The sequence below is a fragment of the Mustela putorius genome, unplaced genomic scaffold, assembly GCF_011764305.1.
Source record: "Mustela putorius furo isolate JIRA1106 unplaced genomic scaffold, ASM1176430v1.1 tig00000095_pilon_pilon_pilon, whole genome shotgun sequence".
NCBI classification, from domain to species: domain Eukaryota; kingdom Metazoa; phylum Chordata; class Mammalia; order Carnivora; family Mustelidae; genus Mustela; species Mustela putorius.
The window spans coordinates 1,502,454-1,520,573 of NW_025421280.1; the positions used below are offsets into that span (position 1 = coordinate 1,502,454).

Consider the following 18,120-nt stretch of genomic DNA (forward strand, 5'->3'; position numbering starts at 1 on the left):
ATGCATCCACAAAGTACCTACCCACAGAGTTGGGAAATGTGTGAATTAATTTAACACCAAGCCGGGTTTTCCCTGAGGTCCAGGCTGTCTCTCACGTATGTCCACTTCCACCTCCCCCTCCAGCTAGAAAGAGAAGAGCCAAAGGGAGGACAGTCCCCACAGCTGCTTCTTCCCCTCTGCCGTCACATCTGCTGTGAAATGGGACCAGTAATGTCTACCTCACCGTTGGTTGGGAGAATGAAACGAAATAGCATGAGTCAGGTAGGCAGCCCAGGACCTATCTACAGGATACACTCCGGAAAGGCAGGCTCTTGTGAATGTCGTCCTTGTCGTGGTCTGCTGGTTTCACCCCGAGCCTGCTCTTGGGGTAGCAGATACAGAATAAATAAGCTGTCATTGGCTGACATGGCTAACGGACCAGGTCACTCCTTGCCCTCGTGTGCAGATAGCCTCTCGGTCTCTGGCAGCCACTAATCGTAATGAATAGCTAATATTTCTTGAGATCTCACTATGCTACAAATGAGTTTTTCCTTTTAATCCTCATAAAAATCCTGCACTCTGGGAGCATTTTACATTCATAGAAGTTGAGGTGGAGTGAGGGTAGCTTGCCCAAAGCTTCGCGACTAGGAAGGACCCAGGCTGGAGTCCGAACACTCCAGGGGCTGCTGTCTAACCAGAGCCTTGCACTGCCTCCCAAAGGGACCTGTCCGAAAAGGGAGCCCTGAGACGTGTACCACCTCTCGTTGTTCTCAGAAACTGAAATAAGCTGAGTTTGGTCTTTGCGTAGGCATAGCCCTTTCAACTAGCATGTCCGGTGCCTCTGTCTTCTCCTCCCAAGTCCTGGTGTAAAAGGAACAAAGAAAGAATCCTTTTAATCCTGGTTCCCTGAAATTACTGGAGGGAAGATCCTCAGAAATTTCCATTGCTTTTTTGAGGAATGATGTGGTGCTTGTGCTAGACAATTAGCCCAGTGACGGGACTCTATTTATGTAGTGGGTGCAAGGTCGACCTCTCCATTAGGCCCCGTAGATGCAGTACCTAGGGCCTCGAAACTGTTAGGGGCCCGTGATAATGCTGCAACTTTCATGTTTTTGTTTTTTTTTTTTTTGTGCAAAAATAGAACAGAATAATAAATAATATTAAATATATAATAATGAATCCAGCTCAGATTTTATTCATCTTTATACCAATGCAGTTATAAAGTACAACTTTTAGCATTTTTAATTAATTAATTAATTTTTTAAAGATTTTTTTTTATTTGACAGAGAGAGAACAAGCAGGGAAAACAGCATAGGGAGAGGGAGAAGCAGCCTCCCCCACACCCCTCCGCCAAGTAGGGAACCCGATGCAGGGCCTGATCCCAAGACCCTGGGATCACAACCTGAGCCAAAGTCAGATGCTTAACCAACTGAGCCACCCAGGTGCCCCTTAGCATTTTTTTAAATGGAGGAATGGCCCCCAGGCCCCCATCCCTGAATGGGTGAGGGTTATGTGTAAATGCACAGAATCTGGTATAGGGTAGAGCTTAGACAGGGTTCCTTTCCTCCCATCTGTGCTTTAGGAAGTAGAAGTGCAGAGGGGACATGTGACACCACGCATACATAGGGGCTCAATCTATGCCCACATACTCCTTCCCCATCCTCTCCACCCTGGAAAGGGGCAGTGCAGTGCATGTACCATAGGCCCCTCTCCTGTGTGCCATGGCTGATTGGTCCAGAGGTCACTCTTGACCAAGGACAGCCAATAGGAGCTGCTTAGGGGGGAGGAAATGCTGTCCAAGAGGTGCTACCATGAGCAGTGGCTGAGCCAAAAGATTTGAAGCAGGAATATAAGGAAGGAATCAACAGGTAGACAGAGGAGAACCTAGAGAAGACACAGAGAAATGGAGATGGAGTCAATAAGTAGTGGAAATGGTGATAAGGAATAAGGATTCATCAACTCACACTGTGGGTAGGGCTCGGTGATCTGGTTCCCAGATGAACTTCAAACTTCAAACACAAAACCCACCTGCCTTCACTGAGCACCTCCCATTTTCCAGGCACCAGGCTAAATGCCATGATATATATATATATATATATATATATATATATATATATATATATATATTTGAGGATAAAGATAAAACAGAATCTATAGGGTTATTGGAAGGCTAAATGCCATGATATATATAAATGCCATGGCATTTAGCCTTCCAATAACCCTATAGATTCTGTTTTATATTATATATATATATCAATCATGGCATTTAGCCTTCCAATAACCCTATAGATTCTGTTTTATCTTTATCCTCAAATCCAAACTGCTGGACTTCAGAATCCACAGTTGAACCAATAAACCATCCTGCTTGGCCAAATCTCAAAGTCCATTCCAATGACCATGAGGCTCAACAATTTACCTTTCCTGGGTTCTCTTAGGATCCCAGGCCCCCACTGTGCTGTGTCTTTGCAATCCACTGCCCAGCACCCATGACTTGACATAGTCATGTTGTCTTCAAAAGACAACAGCCCAGGGGAAGGTCAAGAGGGAGAAAGCTGGTGGGGTGAATAATAGGGACTAGATAGGAAAAGAGAAGCCAGGGAGAAGCAGTGTGTTGGTGAAGAGAAATAGCCCGTTTGCCAGATCGTGGTGAGAATGAGCTTCAGTGGGTTAGAAATGCCGGACCAGGAAGAGACTGCAGGGCCCTCAAGATCGAAGAGGTTGTTTCCCCCCCAGAGTCAGTGTCTTAAATGGGAAGAAAAGTGTACAGAGTGGTGTTTAAGCAACTTCATCTGGTCGCTTAATGAGGATGAATTTGTTACAGAAGGGATGAGGCAAGAGACCATTTTTACAACAGGAATGAAATAGAACCTTTGAACTTGGGTAGTAGCACGGGGAATGGGGAAGAAGGGGCTCTGAAAAGAAAGACTGCCCCGGAGGATTTAGATGTAGGCAGAGTGGGAAGCAGAAGGCGGAGTCTTCTGTGGTTAGGTCCAGACTAGTGCCCTCAACGTTTGGAAGCACCAGATAACAAAGGCCGAGATTCCTAGCTGTCCGCACCGTCTCTAGGATAAAAACGCAAGGTTTCAAGCCGGGTTGAAGGAGGTTGCGCGGGAGACACGCAGCATTCTTCATCCTCCCTAGCACGGTGACGTGGCAATGGGCCTCTCACAGAAACGGGCCTGTGCTAGTGCCGAGACACGCCAGCCATCGGCGGAGAGCAGCCACCTCAGCCATCGGAAGAGAGGCGATGGCAGATTCCGACTGCAATGGCTGGGCCACCAGTCCACTGTCCTCGTCCCAGCAGAGCTGAGGAGGGCCTTTTCATAGGTGCTACATGCTTTTCCTTCGTTTTTTGTTGTTGTTGTCGTTTTTTGTTTTGTTTTTGTTTTTTTCATTTTGCTGCTTCTGTGCAGGCTTCCTGACCGGAAGAGGGCTGCCATAGTTCCTGTATCACACCTCACCCCACAAGCCAATGGGAAAGAGCATTTGCCATTTCCCAGCAGGCCTAGCAGAACCCTTATTGTGTATCATTGGGTCTAACTGTGTCACGTGCCCGCCTCTGACCCAATCACTATTACCAGGGAAATATGCCTTGCTGATTGGCTGAGGCCCAGGCCACAAGCTCCATTTTGGAAGGAGGAATGACCGTCTAGGCAGGCTCTTTGGTCGGTCCCCAGGCAGCAATGGAAAAGCGGAGAACCAGCGTGGGAGAGACGACCACGAAATGTTCTCGGTAATAGCGTTTAACGTCTTCGCACTTATTTCATCCTAGAACCCCGTTTTCAGAAAGCATTTTGCAGAGTTACATCTGCAGAGCGCGAAGTGAGAAATGCTGCATCTAAGAAATCTAGGGAGTGTATTATATCTGCGTCATTACATCTTCTGGATATTCTTCGGAAATGGGTCATTTGAGTGAGGGATGTGAGCAAAGAGAAAAAGAATCTCCAGACTAAATGAGGTCACACGGTTGGTTGAAACATTCAGTTGTCCTTTCTTGATAGAGTCTCTTCTCTTAGAGATTGTATTACAAAACAGATGCCAGATTTGCCAGATGTTACGTGTTTTTAGGAGAAAGGCCAATTTGACCCCATACATCTCCTCCACGGTGTCCTTAATCACTTTTCCATTGCATCCTGAAGCCTCCAAAGTAGGAATCAATTAGAGGTCTTCATTCTGCTCTTATCACAGATGACACCTATGGGAAAAAAGGGTCATGCCCTTCCCCTCCCTGTTTCCTCCAGGGAGTAATGCCCAGAGGAGTTCCTAATAGAAAGAAATTCAGGTCCAGCAGATGTGAGCCAGTAGGGCTAGGTGGCCAGTATTTCGACGTGCTGTGTCCCAGGCATGTGTGAAATTTTATCTTCATTAGCTCTGAAGAGTTGCGTGAGAATAAAACCATGTCCAAAATATCCATCTCAGAGAACTGTATTTAGCAGAATCCATTCTGAAGTTTATAAAAGACAAATAGTACCATTCTCCGTGTTCTGTAGTTTCTCATTAGAAGAAATGATAAGATTATCAATAATAAAAAAGATACAAGCAACAGCTATTATTTAGGGAGTCTTTTTATATGTGTCGGACACGCCACTGAGTACTTTGTATGCACAATCTTGTTTAATATTCACAGCCATCCGATGGGGTAAATAATGTTATTGTTTCCCATTTTCCAGATGAAGAAATTGAGACCTAAGAAAATTAAGAGCCAAGTTCAAGACCACATAACTAGTAAGTAATAGAGTCATAATTTGAACGCAGGTCTGTAGAGTTTCAGTATATGTGTTCTTTAAATTAACATGCTACCCTGCCACTTAATGAAGGGACCTTGTCTCCACCTTGCATAGCTGTCTCCCAGCTGAATCAAATGCATCAAATTAATATGCATGAAAACATTAGATACCTCCTTACCCGCAGGGATTGGCCCATTGGAAGCTGTGGGTTTTGTTGGGACTAAACGTTTTTTTTTTTGTTATCTTTATCTTTTAACTTATGTGGAATGGCATTGCCAAAGATCTCTGATGCTCATGTCTGCCTTGAGCTGCCAGACCAGCACTAGTGACAGGTACCAGGGTTCTGTTAGCTCTGTCCCCCACTTATAAGGCGGGACCCTGACTTCTTACAGAATCTCCTCCTGATGAGCATTCATAGAAATCACCATATGCCTGTGTGCGTGAATATGGCCAGTCAGTACTTCATAGCATAAGCCATTCTGTGTCCTCTGCTCTGGGCTTCTTTTCCTGGTCACCTTTGGAAGACAAGGTACCATTACGTTGTCCTCCTGGTGAATAGAGGACGTTCTCACTCCTTCTGTCTGGTTTGCTGATGTTCTCCCAAGAACCGAAGCTCCTGTGTTTTCCACTGTCCTCAAACGGCCGAAAGGAAGTGGGAGTGTGAAGAGAACGTTTTTGGGGTAATCTTTAATGAAATGTTGCATGCATATAGCAAGGTACACAAATCATAAGTGTTCGGCTCCAGAACTTTTAATAAAATGACCCTGCCATGTAACCAGGACTGAGATCAAGAACCAGAACCTTTCTGGAGTCACAGACTTCCCTTGTGAGTAAGGTTATCCTCTGCCCATGTACAGCCCCTCTCCAGAATTCTGACACTAGACATTCATGTTGCCAGTTTATGAACTTGATCTGAATAGAAACCATAGAGTATAGACTTTTAAAAGTCAAATTTCTTTTACTCACAAATTACGTTTGTGGTATATGTTTATAGTAATGAGTATAGTTATAGTTTATTATTCTCATTTCTGTATTGTATGCCGTCGTATGAATAACACAGTTTAGCTTCCAGTCTTATGTAGATGGATATTTTGATAGATTCCAATTATGCAATAATTCAGAAGAGAAAATCCAGTTGTCTGAGCTGACACAGTGGGCCTCTTCTCTGGCCACACTAGAATAGGGAGAGGGAAGTCTGTCCCTTTGACTTTTGTAGTGGGACTTGGTTGTCAGGAATTTCCCTACATCAAGGAGCCAATAATCTCTTCCAGAGAAATCCTGGTGTGGCTGGAATGAAAAATGGATACAAGGCAGCCAGAAATTGATGGCTCTTCATGCTCTAAGAGAGATATTTGTGCAAAGAATAATGGCCAATGGGAAGCAAAGTCATGCTTTTTGGTAGCTGGGGCTAGCATCCTAAACTATAACACCGACAATTCTAGCAGCTCATGTGTCCTAGAACCACGTGGAACACTTTTTTCGAAACCAGTGTAGTAGTTTCTTAGAGCTGCTATTTAAAAAAAAAAAAAAAAAAAAAAAGACCACACACTAAGTGGCTTAAAACAACAGAAATTTTGTTCTATCCGAGTTCTGGAGACCTCATAGGAATAGGAAATCAAGGTTTCAGCGGGGCCACACCTTCTCGGAAGGCTCTAGGGGACAATACTTCCCTGTGTCCTTGTCTCCTCCCAGTCTCTGGAGTTTCCAGCAGTCCTTGGCATTCCTTGGCTTATAACCACACCACTCCCATCCCTCTCTGTCTTGGTCTTCTCGCCTGTGCATACCGCTGAGTAAGTCTTCTCCTCTCTTACAGGCCCACCGGTTACTGTATGTCCCGCCCACCCCAATCCAGTGTGAGCTCACGTTAACTAATTATATCTGCAGAGACCCCATTTCCAAGTAACTTCACAGTCTGAGGTTTTGGTGGACATGAATGGGGGGCGGGAAACACTGTTTGGGTTTCAAACCAGAACAACTGGTGGGTTCCCACCCCTTTTAATTCCCTCACTACTTGCTGGGACCAAGACTGATGGATTTTATTTATTTATTTATTTTTTTTAAAGAAAGATCAAGTTGTTTATTTTAAAGAGCAGGAGCGGGGAGGGGCAGAGGGAAAGGGATAGAGAGAATCCTCAAACATCCTCCTGGCTGAGCATGGAGCCTGACATGGTGTTCAATCCCAGGACCCCGGGATCATGACTTGAGCAGAAATCATGAGCCAGCCACTTCACTGACTGAGCCACCCAGGCACCCCTCCCCCCAGGTCTGATATTTTTTGCATCCTTGCTACGTGAAAGGAAACAAAGATAGGAATTATAATCATGACCTGCTCTAGTGATCTCCTGTAAACCCCCTGGACTGTAAACTTGATCTGATCAGATCTAAGAGCTGACAAGTCAGATCTATAGGGCTCAGCGGCTAAGGGCCAGAGGCTGTAGCCAGACTGCCCAGGTTCAAACCCTGGTTTGACCTTTCTCCTAACTGGGTGACACTCTTTGTGCCTTGGTTTCCTCCTCCGTAAAATGTCGCTGACGAAAGAAGTACTGTTTCGCAAGGCTGGAGTAGTAAAAGTTAACTGAGGAAATGGGACTGCTTCTCAGTTGAGTGCCTGATACAGTGTCAGCACCAACTAAATGTTCTTCATTTGTTTCTTCCTAGGGAAGTAGGTTTGAGAAGAGTCTTAAAAATACTTTCGCCTCCGAAACGCCTTACGCCAACAACCTTTTCCCCCTCCTCCCTCCTGTCCCAGGACTGACCCAAGCCCATGGGACCTTGGGCTGGAATGTGAAAACTACAAGACCTCCTGGTCTCCGTGCCCTTCTGAACAATCAAAGCTTTGTTCTGAGACCAGACTTAAGGCTCCCAGCTCTGTTGTCCCTTCTGATGGGCCATCTCCCCGAGGCTCTCAGAGCTCAAAAGCAACTAGACTTGTAGAGGCCCAAGCCATCAATTTACCAAGCACGCTCAGACAGGGCTCCAGCTCAAGCGGGGGGCATGGCTACACCCACTAACAGCTAAACACATACTGCTGTTTCTCGGTTATCCCTACCTTGGGCGGGAGACCCAGCCCGATGGGGGCACCTGAGGCCCGAGCAACTCCCGAAGTTGTAAATCAGGCCTTGCCAGTATCATGCAGGGAAAGGATTTGGGGCTGCCTCCTGTCTGAAGGCTCCCGCCCTCTGCCTTCATTTGGTGAATGGCAAATAAGACTGGCTTCTCCCGAGTAAATAGGAGGCTGGCCAGGGGCCAAATTGCTATTGATTTTTCCTGCTAGGGTCTAGGCTGAGACAAGAGACTGCTTTTTGCATCAGCTGCATGGGCCAGCTCGGGAAGGCCGGGGGCGGGGGTTGTGTGGGAAACTCCTTTGCAAAAGCCTGGGCCCCTGGCTGATGTCAGTGGAGGAGAGGGCACAGGGCACGTGTCAGAAGCAAAAAAAATGACTCTGTAGCCCTCATGTGTCGGGCAGTGCGGGATGGCTGGGAGGACGCCGGCCTGCTGCACTCCAGCCAAGGGGCCAGTGGCTTTTTTGTTTTGTTATAGTTTGCAAAAATACCCTTCCGTATCTGGTCTTGCTGTAGGAAAGGGATTGACACTTGCAACGGCTCTTCCTTCTCCTGCCAGGATGATAGTGGCTAAGCAGAGGAGAACAGAACCAGAAGCTCTGCATTCAGGGTGTGGGCCCCTCATACTGTGGATCCTGGAGCAAGAGTAGGAAGAGGGGCCTGCATACATTATCTTTGAGCATTCTAAAATTGTAAATCTCACCAGCAAAATGTTATGTAAAATACATGCTACCCTCCAACCTTGACAATTAATACCTTCCCGATCTCTGTAGCACCAGGACTGAATTTAGATTTCTCAGGATCCTTGGTGTTTTGTGGCAGAATATGGAATCTGGGGAGAACCACTCCCTACCACCCTGCCCACTGGCCTTCTCTCACCCCTGGCCCCATCCTGGGTGGTTGAAGAGACTCTCCCACCCTCGCTTGCTTGCTTGCACTCTTGCAGCTCACTCCCAGTTGCCCCAAAGTCAACTCAGGCTTGGGGAATCCTTGTTGCTTGGCAGTTTTGGTCTTCCAATAAGGAAGAAGGGAAGGGATGTGCTCTCATCCTGGAAAGAGGGTCGGGGCCACGGGGCAGGACATTTTGGAATCCTGGATACCCAGAGTGGGGACGAGAAGGAGCAGGGCCATGGGACCCAGATGGGCATATCCCCTCGTTCCCGGGGACTCTGGGGAGGGAGGCAGCAGGCCAGAGACGCCCTTTAACATTGGGGCCAGGGCAAAACACTCTTGCCTAACTTTAAATGCTGTTCTGTCCATCCTAACAGCACTGTGAAATTCCAGTCCCATGCCAGTGTGCAGACAAGGCTCATACGGCAGGGAGCGGTGCTTTCTGAAGTTTGGGGGACACGAGTCCTTGACTTGCCCTACCCCAGAAGGAAAATGTTCACTGGGACAATAGGGGCCAACTCAGAATCAGGGAAACCAGAGGTCTGCATGGCAGCCACAGGGAGGGAAGCACCCCCGAGAATGGGGCCTGTGCCTTCCTTCTTGCCTGCTCTGGTCGGATGATCCCGGGCAGTGCTTCCCACCACCATCCATGTGTTTTCTGTTGTTTCCTAATCCTCGGTTGGCAGGCCCTGAGGGCTGCATCCATAGTTTCGTCTGCTCTTTTGTCTGATGGGTTTCTTCCTACTTGCCTGAGCCGGCTGCAGTGAGCTCCTCTCTTTCACAAAAAGATTCATCAAGTTCTTCTCTGAAAAGGCCTTTCTACCCTTCATTTTTCTCCCCCTGGCCTGTCATTTCCCTTTTCTCTGGGTCCTATTATATATTTTTTTAGCAGCCGTGGTGTTCCTGCATTTTCTGCTACGAAGTTGATGGTTACCTAACAGTCTCATGGACCCGCCTCCTAGAAGCTGAATGTCTGTTGCTATAACTACAATGCTCATAAATTCAGCCTCACTTAAAATTATGCATTTTCCAAACTCCCCCAGTGAAGACTCAGAAGGGTTGGGCTAGCTGGATTTTTAACCGTAAAGTTCATGTCTAGACCCCCAGATCTCTACCATTTAAAGGGACCTGGGTTTCTTTTCATTCCCGCAGAGGCCTTCCAGGCTAAGTTTCATTTCCGCATCTGGAATCACAGACATTCAGTGCTGTCCAGGAAATAGATGTCACTTTGCCACCGGATCCTCCAAGAGAGGAGATGGAGAGGGTGGGAAAAGAGGAAATGTGGGATTTTTGAACGAGCCAGTGGCTTTGTGTCCCCAGTCTATTTCTCTTTTACACCTGTGTTTCTGATTTAAGCTCCTGTTCAGGAGCTCTGTGTGAGAACCAGGTCATGTCTGAGGGGCTGAGGGGATCTTGCCAGTTGGTATGAAGCAGTTGCTCCTGAGAGCCAGTTCTAAAAGAAGTAAGGGGTCAGGAATCCATTTCCTGCCTGTCATTGCTTCAGTCACAGCCCTGATCCAAGACTTCAGCTTATCCTCTCAGGAATACTTCCATGGCTTCTAGAAGACAATGCTACTTGGCCAAAAACATGCTTCCTCCTCCTCCTTTACAGATAACCCCAATGCATTGGTAATGGCAAGATACCACACTAAATACTACTGTTGCAGCCTCCCTGGGTAATTAGGGAATTCATGAGCTATCTGTTGCTGTGTAACAAATCACCCCAGACTTGGCCTAAAACAACACACCATTGTTACCGTAGGGTTTCAATGGATCGGGGATCTGGGCATGTTCTCCCTGGGTCCTTTGCCTCATGCTCCTTTACCCGGCTGTAGGCAAGGTGTCAGCCAGAGCTGGGGTCAATGGAAGGCTCCACTGGGACAGGCTGTGCTTCCAAGCTCACACAGCTATTGGCAGAACTCCGTTCCCTTGAGGGCTGTTTGATGAGGGACTCAGTTCCTTGCTTACTGTTGGCCAAAGGCTGCCCTCAGTTTCTTGCCACATGAAGAAGGAAATACGCTCTCCCGTAGGGCAGTCTGCATCATCAGAGTGTGCAAGGAAAAAGACAGTAGCATCTACTAGCAGGACAGAGGGTAGAGTCTCTTGTAACCTAATCATGGAAGTGACATCCTATAGCCTTTGCTGTGTTCCGGTGTTTAGAAACAAGTCACTTCTAGCCACCATAGCATGCTGCTGTTGTTTGAGCTTCTGGGCTCAGCTCTGCTTATGTTACAATCCTTGGACTTTCCAGCTGTAGGAGATAATAATCCTCTCCCCTCCTCCCTTTTTGGCTTAAGCCCACCTGAGCTGAATTTTCCATCACTCACAACCAAAAGAGAATATTCTCATACTGTAGGCTTTAATAAATATTGGATGAGTGAATTTAAAGGAAGTGCTGAAGAATTGATAAGCAATTTTAGAACTCTGAAGGCTGGAGATCCTAGAAATAACACCCAGGGGTTGGCAGACTTTTTCTGTAAACAGCCAGCTAGTAAATATTTTAGGCTTTGCGGGCCACTCAGTCACTGTCACGACTGATCAAGCCTGCCACTGCAGGATAGAAGCTGCCTTAGATGATACAAAGGTGAGCATGGAGCTTTGTTCCAATAAAACTTTATTTACAAAATCAGACAGCAGGCAAGATTCATCCCACAGGCTGGAGGTTATTAACCCTTGGCTTAGGGCACTGGCGCATGTGACCAGAACTGTTAATGGTGTCAGATTAAAAAAAAAAAAAATCTGAGTAGACTCGTGACCTTGGGGAATGGCACTGCAAGGTTAGGTTATGTTTCTTTGCAATCTCTTCCTGTCCATCAACCCTCTCTTTCTTTCTTGGTATGATCAGAACCTGGAGTGATCTGGCAGAAGAGAGAGGGTAGCCAGTCCCTTTCAGCCCCATGTCCAGTTTCCATCGGGAAGTTGGCCACAAGAGCCATCATCCTGAGACTTTCCCTCTCCCTTCCCTTCCTTTCACATGCAACTATTTGTCTTTCTTCCCCTTTCTCTGCATGCGCATTGTATGCCTTCCCCTCTCCTCCTGCTTCTTCCAGCAGGACAGCAGGACAGGGGGCCTTCCCAGGGCCTGACCAAACCTTGCATGCTTCCCCAAAGTGCCAGGGGAGTGAAGAGGCATCTGAGCTATTCTCCAGGGGAGAGCAGGGCAGAGGATCCACACCCCGAGGAGACACATAACAGGAAGTTGGGATTCCTGACAGAGCGGGCACTTTCCCCTAGAACGTAAGCTGCAGGAGGGGAGCGGCCACGTTCCTAGTCTATCCCCAGGCCCGGCGCAGCACGCACACTGGGGAGATGTGCATCAAATAGCTGGTGAATGAATCAGTGAACTGAACCCTTGCAGCTGGTATCCTGAGTGATTTCTCAAATGAAGGCTCACTTTATTTTCAGGCTACTAAAGACTCGGCTTCCTTAGCTTAGCTCCAGGCCAGCTGCAGAGTCTCCCTAAGCTGCAGGCGGGAGGGGCAATCCTGTCCTCTGTAATCTTTTTAAGTGACTTCTTTGGAAAAGGCTTTGCATGCATTAAACACTGGGTTGGCAGAGTCTTAAGCATCTTTCAGAGACAGTGTCAGGCAGCTGCTGCCAATAGGGACCGCAGGAGGCTGGGTAAAGGATGGATGAGGGATTATCTCCTCTCTGTGGAGCCAAGGAGGGGCAGAGCCAAGGGCTGCTCAGAGCGCTGTCCAGAGTGATCAGGCCACTTGCGGTTTCCATAAAGCACCGAGCAGCCCTCTTTCTTCTGTATCAGGCACAGCGTGGCCCTGCCATCAGGAACGGAGTCTTGGTACCCCAGTTCACAATCCTCCCCGATGAGCTGTGTAACCCTGAGCGGGTTGTCTCCCCTCTCTGAGCCGAGGCTCTCTTGTCTTTGCAATGAGATACTGACTATGTCACGGACCTACCCTTTAACACAGGGTTGGATTCTGCAGTCAGCTGGAATTGATGTATAGTCCAAAATACCCTTGCAAAATGACTTAAATCGCCATAAAATTTAGCCTATGTGATTTTGTGTATCTACAATGCTGTACAGAATTTTCCAGGCCCATTAAAGGACCGATGGAAAATCTGAGTGCAAGTTTTTGGGAAGTCAGATCATTCTGCCTTCCAGATAATTATCAAAGCCCTGGCAGTGAGTGGAGGTCTGTAGGGTGGGTGGGGTGAAGATTTCTCAAGGGCTCTGGCTCGCCTGAAGACTGTTCTCCATTCTGGTTTCCTCATAAGCTTCTATGGTCGTCATACATGTTAATTGTTTTGTTTACAGTTGGAAAGATCATAGGTACAGTGGCAGTTGTGTGGGCTGGGGGTGGGGTGGGAGTTAGGAGAGTTGAGAAGCCCCCAGAGAGTTGTCCCATCAACGACATGAGGTACTGTGTAGTTACTGGGTAGGGTAGGGCTTGGCACAAAGCAAGCACTTAATAAAGGGAACATTTCAGCCTCACATTATTACCGTTATTATCTCCTAAGAACCTCAGTTCAGCCTGGCCTGTACTTATTTACAGAGTGGAGTGGCTCTGGTCAATGATTTCTTTGCGGTTCTCCTGCACCCCAAGTCCCATGGCCTCATTGCCCTGCAGCCTGCCCCAGAGCCCTTGTGGAACTCACGGGCTGTCCTCAGGCTGCTGGAGCCCGCTTGGGCTGAAAGTGCCTGGAAGCTTCTGGCCCACCTTGCTCCCTAGCCCTGGCCATCCCCACCAGGACTGAGCTGCTCCTTGCAGGATGGAGCTTCTTTGTCCCCAGTCCCAGCTCCCACCCCCCACTTCCTCGTAAGTCCCATTCACAGGAATCTTCATTTTCGCTGGCTGCTTCTGGGAACGTGGTCTAAGACAGCTAGGGCTGGAGGATTTTCTCTGCTGGAGAGAAGGCAACCAGAGAGAAGAGGAGCGGAGGAGGGGTGAGGAGGAAAGAGGGAAGTACCGGGATAGCAAGGGAGTGGGAAACGGAAATGTTTGCCGTGGAGGCGACTTGAGGTAAGAAGACACAATGATCTGGACTTGACACATGGAGAAAGTGAGGGCCGAAAGGGGAGGCGACATGCCGAGAGCTAACACCATTCCTAGGCAGAGCTTGGCATGGCGTTTGGCCCATAAAAGTTCCTCCAAAATGCCTGTGGAATAAAAGAGTGGGCGGGTGAAAGGCCAAGACTGTACCTCAGTCCCCTAAGCCAACAGGCTCAAACGCAGCTTCAGAGAACATTCTGTCCTGAACATTCTGGCCCTTAAACAGCTACCCTCCGGTGCCTCTGAGGCTCTGCTCCCCTCACTCCTGGTTCTGCGAGCATGCCCCAGCCAGAGACCTGGCACAATGCTCTTGTCAATGGCCCAAGCATGCAGGGAGGTCATCCCTCCTTCCTTCCTTACTTGGCCAGAAGTGCATGTCACAGAGATCATAGATCATCAGCAGCCCTGAGCACCTCAGACCCATGTGCACCTGCCCCTCCTCGTTGTTCAAAGGGTTCTAGGTGGCCCCAAGAGTCTGCATTTCAAACAAGCTCCCAGGGGATGCTTGTTCCTGAACCCTACTTTGAGGAGCAAGGTTCTAAGATTATGGCTTTGTTTGCCCCTTCCCCTCCTCCCAAAATGACCCTTTCTCCTTCCTGTCCTTTGAGATTCAGCTCAAATGTCACTCCCAATTCCCTTGTCTTCCTTCTTTCAATGGGAAGAAATCTCTTGCCATGCCAGTTCTTCTGTGCTTCTTATAACATTAATGCCCTCTCCTTTATGGCATAGTTATTTGTGTCCTAAACCGGGAGCTCCTCAAAAAGCTCTGTGATTTTGTTTTGAAATTCCCGTAGCACGCACTTTACTCCCTGGCACACTGTCTTAGCTGCTCCCTTGTATATGTCCGGCACCAGGCTAGGTCCCTGGTGGGCATGATCTCAGTAATCCTCAAATAGTCTTGGGAGGTTGGCATTAATATCCAAAGTCTCACAGAGGTTGGGTGAATTGCCTGAGGTCATAGCTAGTAAGTGACCAAACCCAGTGAAGGCATCTGTCAATGGCCAAAGCCCAAGCTTTTATGCATTTTGTATGTGCTGAGTGAAGAGTGGGTGGGTGGATGGATGGATGGGCATTTCAGATGCAAGGACTGATTCCTTGCATCTGAAATGTTCCACGTGATGTTGGGAAATTCACATGCTCTGGCTTGGGGCAGGGCTGAGTCTCCCTGATCCCTCCTTCCTTCCAGTGCTGAGATTCCCAGGAAATTCTGATTCATAATCCAGACCCGCCCACAAAGAAAAGGAAACTGACATACCCAGCCCCTATTGCACTTTCCTACACCCTCAGGTTCAGTCCTCAGTATGTCATCTGTCACCAGATAGGGTCTTCCTCCTCCCAAAGTGTGCAAGAGTGCTCCACTCCCTGCCTCCTGGGGGTGGGGTGGGTGGGAGTGGGTGTCAAGCACAGAGCAGCCTTTGAGAAAAGCACAGCGGCTGGCTGACGTGAAAGCAGGCAGCTGTAGGCCTTTATTTCACTGGAGCAGCTTATCTCAGATCATCTCCTCAATCACAGGCCCTTAAACAGCTTCTGACAATCAATTCATATCCCCACTGCTGTGGCTGGGAGGTGGAAAGAATTACCGTATTTACCTGTGTATCAGCTGCAGCCTTCCTGTGGCCAATGGCTCCCTGAGAGGACCCACCTGCTGCTCCTGAAAGTTGGTAGGGAAGCCAGGTTCTTCCTCTTAGTCCTCTTAGGTCCTGCCATCGCCTCATGATGGGCATGGAACAGGTACTCTTACAGAAACAGGTTGTAGTTGAGGACCGTGTGAGATCAAGCTTGGGGGCCCATGTTTCCCATGCCTGCAGGTGGAAGGTACTCAGTAAAGGGTGGGGGTGTGTGTGCTTGAGACTGATTTCCTCGGAATCACAGTGTATCAGGGCAGCTTCCTTGAGTTCATTCCCGGGCTTCCTACTCATCCTTCAGGAATCTTCCTCCAGGGAGCTCCTCAAGTTGGGGTCAAGTGACTCCCATGGCTGAGTTTCGTTGTCATCTCCTATTCCAACCCCATGTGGGATACGTTGTGGGATTGCTGTAAATACTTGTGTAAAATGTATCAGATGGAGGAAAGCTGCCTTCCGATGAGGGCAGAGGGGCATGGAGAAGCACTCGCATCAGGAAAGCATGTTGAGTGGGAGCAGGGATGGGGTGGGAGGGCCTAAGCCTGGAAAAAGTTCGTTTCAACCAGATCCCAAGGGGGGGGGTTAAAACCTGTATGGAGTTTGGATTTGCCACTGGGGAGAATGAAAGGAGGCCTGTGAGAAGCTCAACTCAGGGTTTAGGATGCTCTTTGGCAGCTATGTGAAGGATGGACTATGGGGTATGAGGGACAGAGTGGAAAGAGGGAGAACAGATAGGACACTATCGCTAGAATCAGTATGAAATATTTAACTCTTGGCCCCAGAGCAATGGGACAGCTGATAGGTTATGAGATCAGCTAATCAGAAGGGGCTGGAGCAATGTCTTGGTGCCCCTCCTGTGCTGCTGTGTTCATCATTAACTCTTGATTGGCTAGACAGCCGCAGTCTGGGGATTCCAGGAGGGGGGCCTGGGTGACCTGGGTTGGGAAGAGTCAGGCCAGTGGATACTTACTAGCAGATTCAGCAATAATGCGATATTTAACAATGATAGTGGTCAGTGGCTATGCGGTAGAGGTCAGCACTGTCTGGTCCCTAGGGCTTGGAGAGGCAGAGGCAGATTTCAGAGAGATTGCTCAGATAAAACTGACAGGAGGGCTCGGTGACTGCTTTGGTTCTCACATCATCATAAGGAAACTTCTCAGAGCTCTCAGGAGTAGGCAGAAGGCTTGGCATCACCCTCATGGCCATGTTGGTTTTTAACTTTTGCCTCTTCATATCCACACTTCCTTCCTCCATATCCACACCATCTTTCATATCCACACTTCCTTCTTCTGATGCCAGTTACCTCCGGGGAAACATCCTTCTCCCACTTTTAATCTTTTTGGTCCCAGAGTTCTCATGTTACTAGGTCTGGCCAGCCATTTGCTGGCCAGTGACTGGTTTCATGATGAAATTATGATCTTGGCCGGCTCCAGGAGAGTCAATCCTAGGAATCTGATTGGAATTTCTGGCAGAAAGAAGTCCTCTTTCTACTGAGACTGCCAAACTGGAGGATCTAAACTTAGAGGGAGCTTGTTTGAGTATGAAACCCACACAAAACAAAATAGGGCTAAAAGTCAAGAGTTCCCAATGAAAGAGCTTGAGCCCTTGGACCAAACTATGCCTGAAACCTACATCTACCTTTATACCAGAGCCCACAAATTTGGTTTTGTCCTAAAGCCAGTTTGAGTTGGGTCTTCTATTATTTACCAATCGGATTACTCTCTTCTGAGAATTAGGAATTGAGACAAAGACTGAAGGCCATTTATATTGGCTTAAACTAAAGCCAATGATGCCAGGTCAGAGTGGCCTTGTGCTCACCTAAACAGAAATCTCAGAGAGAGAGAAGAAAGGAATAAGACCAAGAGAGAGACAGAACAGATGGATAGAGAGAAGAAAAGGCAAGAGACCACGAGGCCTCAGAGAAAAATGAGAAAAGCCTTCTTTGTCCTCCTGGGGGCTCTTCACAGTCCCTGCTTCTGAACTGGCAGGGAGGCTGACTGCATTTCCTGCCCTTGGTTCCTTCCCCAGCTCTCTTCCTTCCAATAATTTAGCCTCTGGACTTGAGTTTGTCTGAATGGATTTCTTTTCCTTGCCCTGAATGAATTCATAAACAACAGAGCAGCTGATTTGATGGGGCTTGAGAAATTGGACAGGGAAGAGAAATGGACCAAGGATGATGTCGGGGATGATATCCTGGGGAGAGGAGAGAGGAGGCATGAGATTGGGGCTGGGGGAATGACCCAGAATTAAAGCTGGTTCAGAATAGCCCATTAAGCTTCTTCGTGAGCCTGCTACAAATAATACAACCTTCCCTCCTGGAAACCCAAGGGTCCAGGGAGCTTGAACAACCAGAATTCCCTGATTCTGCCCTGCATGGACACTTCGAGGGGTGTTGGTGGGCCCCTGCCTGCAGCTGTGCTGCTCTTATTCTGAGTTTTAAGCTTCCCTTCTAATGGCTCATGCTCTCCACCAGCATCTGGGAGGTTATTTCCTTTGCTCCCTTTGCCTCCTCATCACCATCCCCACCCATCATCCCACACTCACCAGCCTCTCCCAGGAGTCATTGGCTTCAATCTTTTGTTCCCTATCTCTGTGGGTAAAGACCTCCTCACAGCTCTGTGGCAGCTCTCCCCGGTTCTGTTGGCACTCAGTGTTCTCACATGCACGGATGGCTTCCTATAGCTTGCACCTGGCACTCTCTGCCAGGGAGCTTTCTTTGGCCGGAACATTCTTGAGAGCAGGGACAGGGCAAGCCGGAATGCTGGTGAGTTAACCCCCAGAGGAGCAGCCTCAGACCAATGCCAGGAGTTAGTGGCATATACCCCAG

General features: G+C 48.2%; 1 long non-coding RNA gene across 2 annotated transcripts in view; it reads left to right on the forward strand.

Annotated features, from left to right (window-relative positions):
- The window catches only part of LOC106005348, a 142,929-nt gene that overhangs the window by 51,808 nt on the left and 73,001 nt on the right, over nt 1-18,120 (forward strand). The window contains exons 1-2 of one of the 2 annotated variants that reach the window (XR_001178646.2): nt 3,589-3,712; nt 4,650-4,704. This is a non-coding gene — a long non-coding RNA (uncharacterized LOC106005348). Of the gene's footprint in view, nt 1-3,588; nt 3,713-4,649; nt 4,705-18,120 lie in introns of those variants that run through there. The other variant, XR_006606032.1, reaches the window with a different exon arrangement.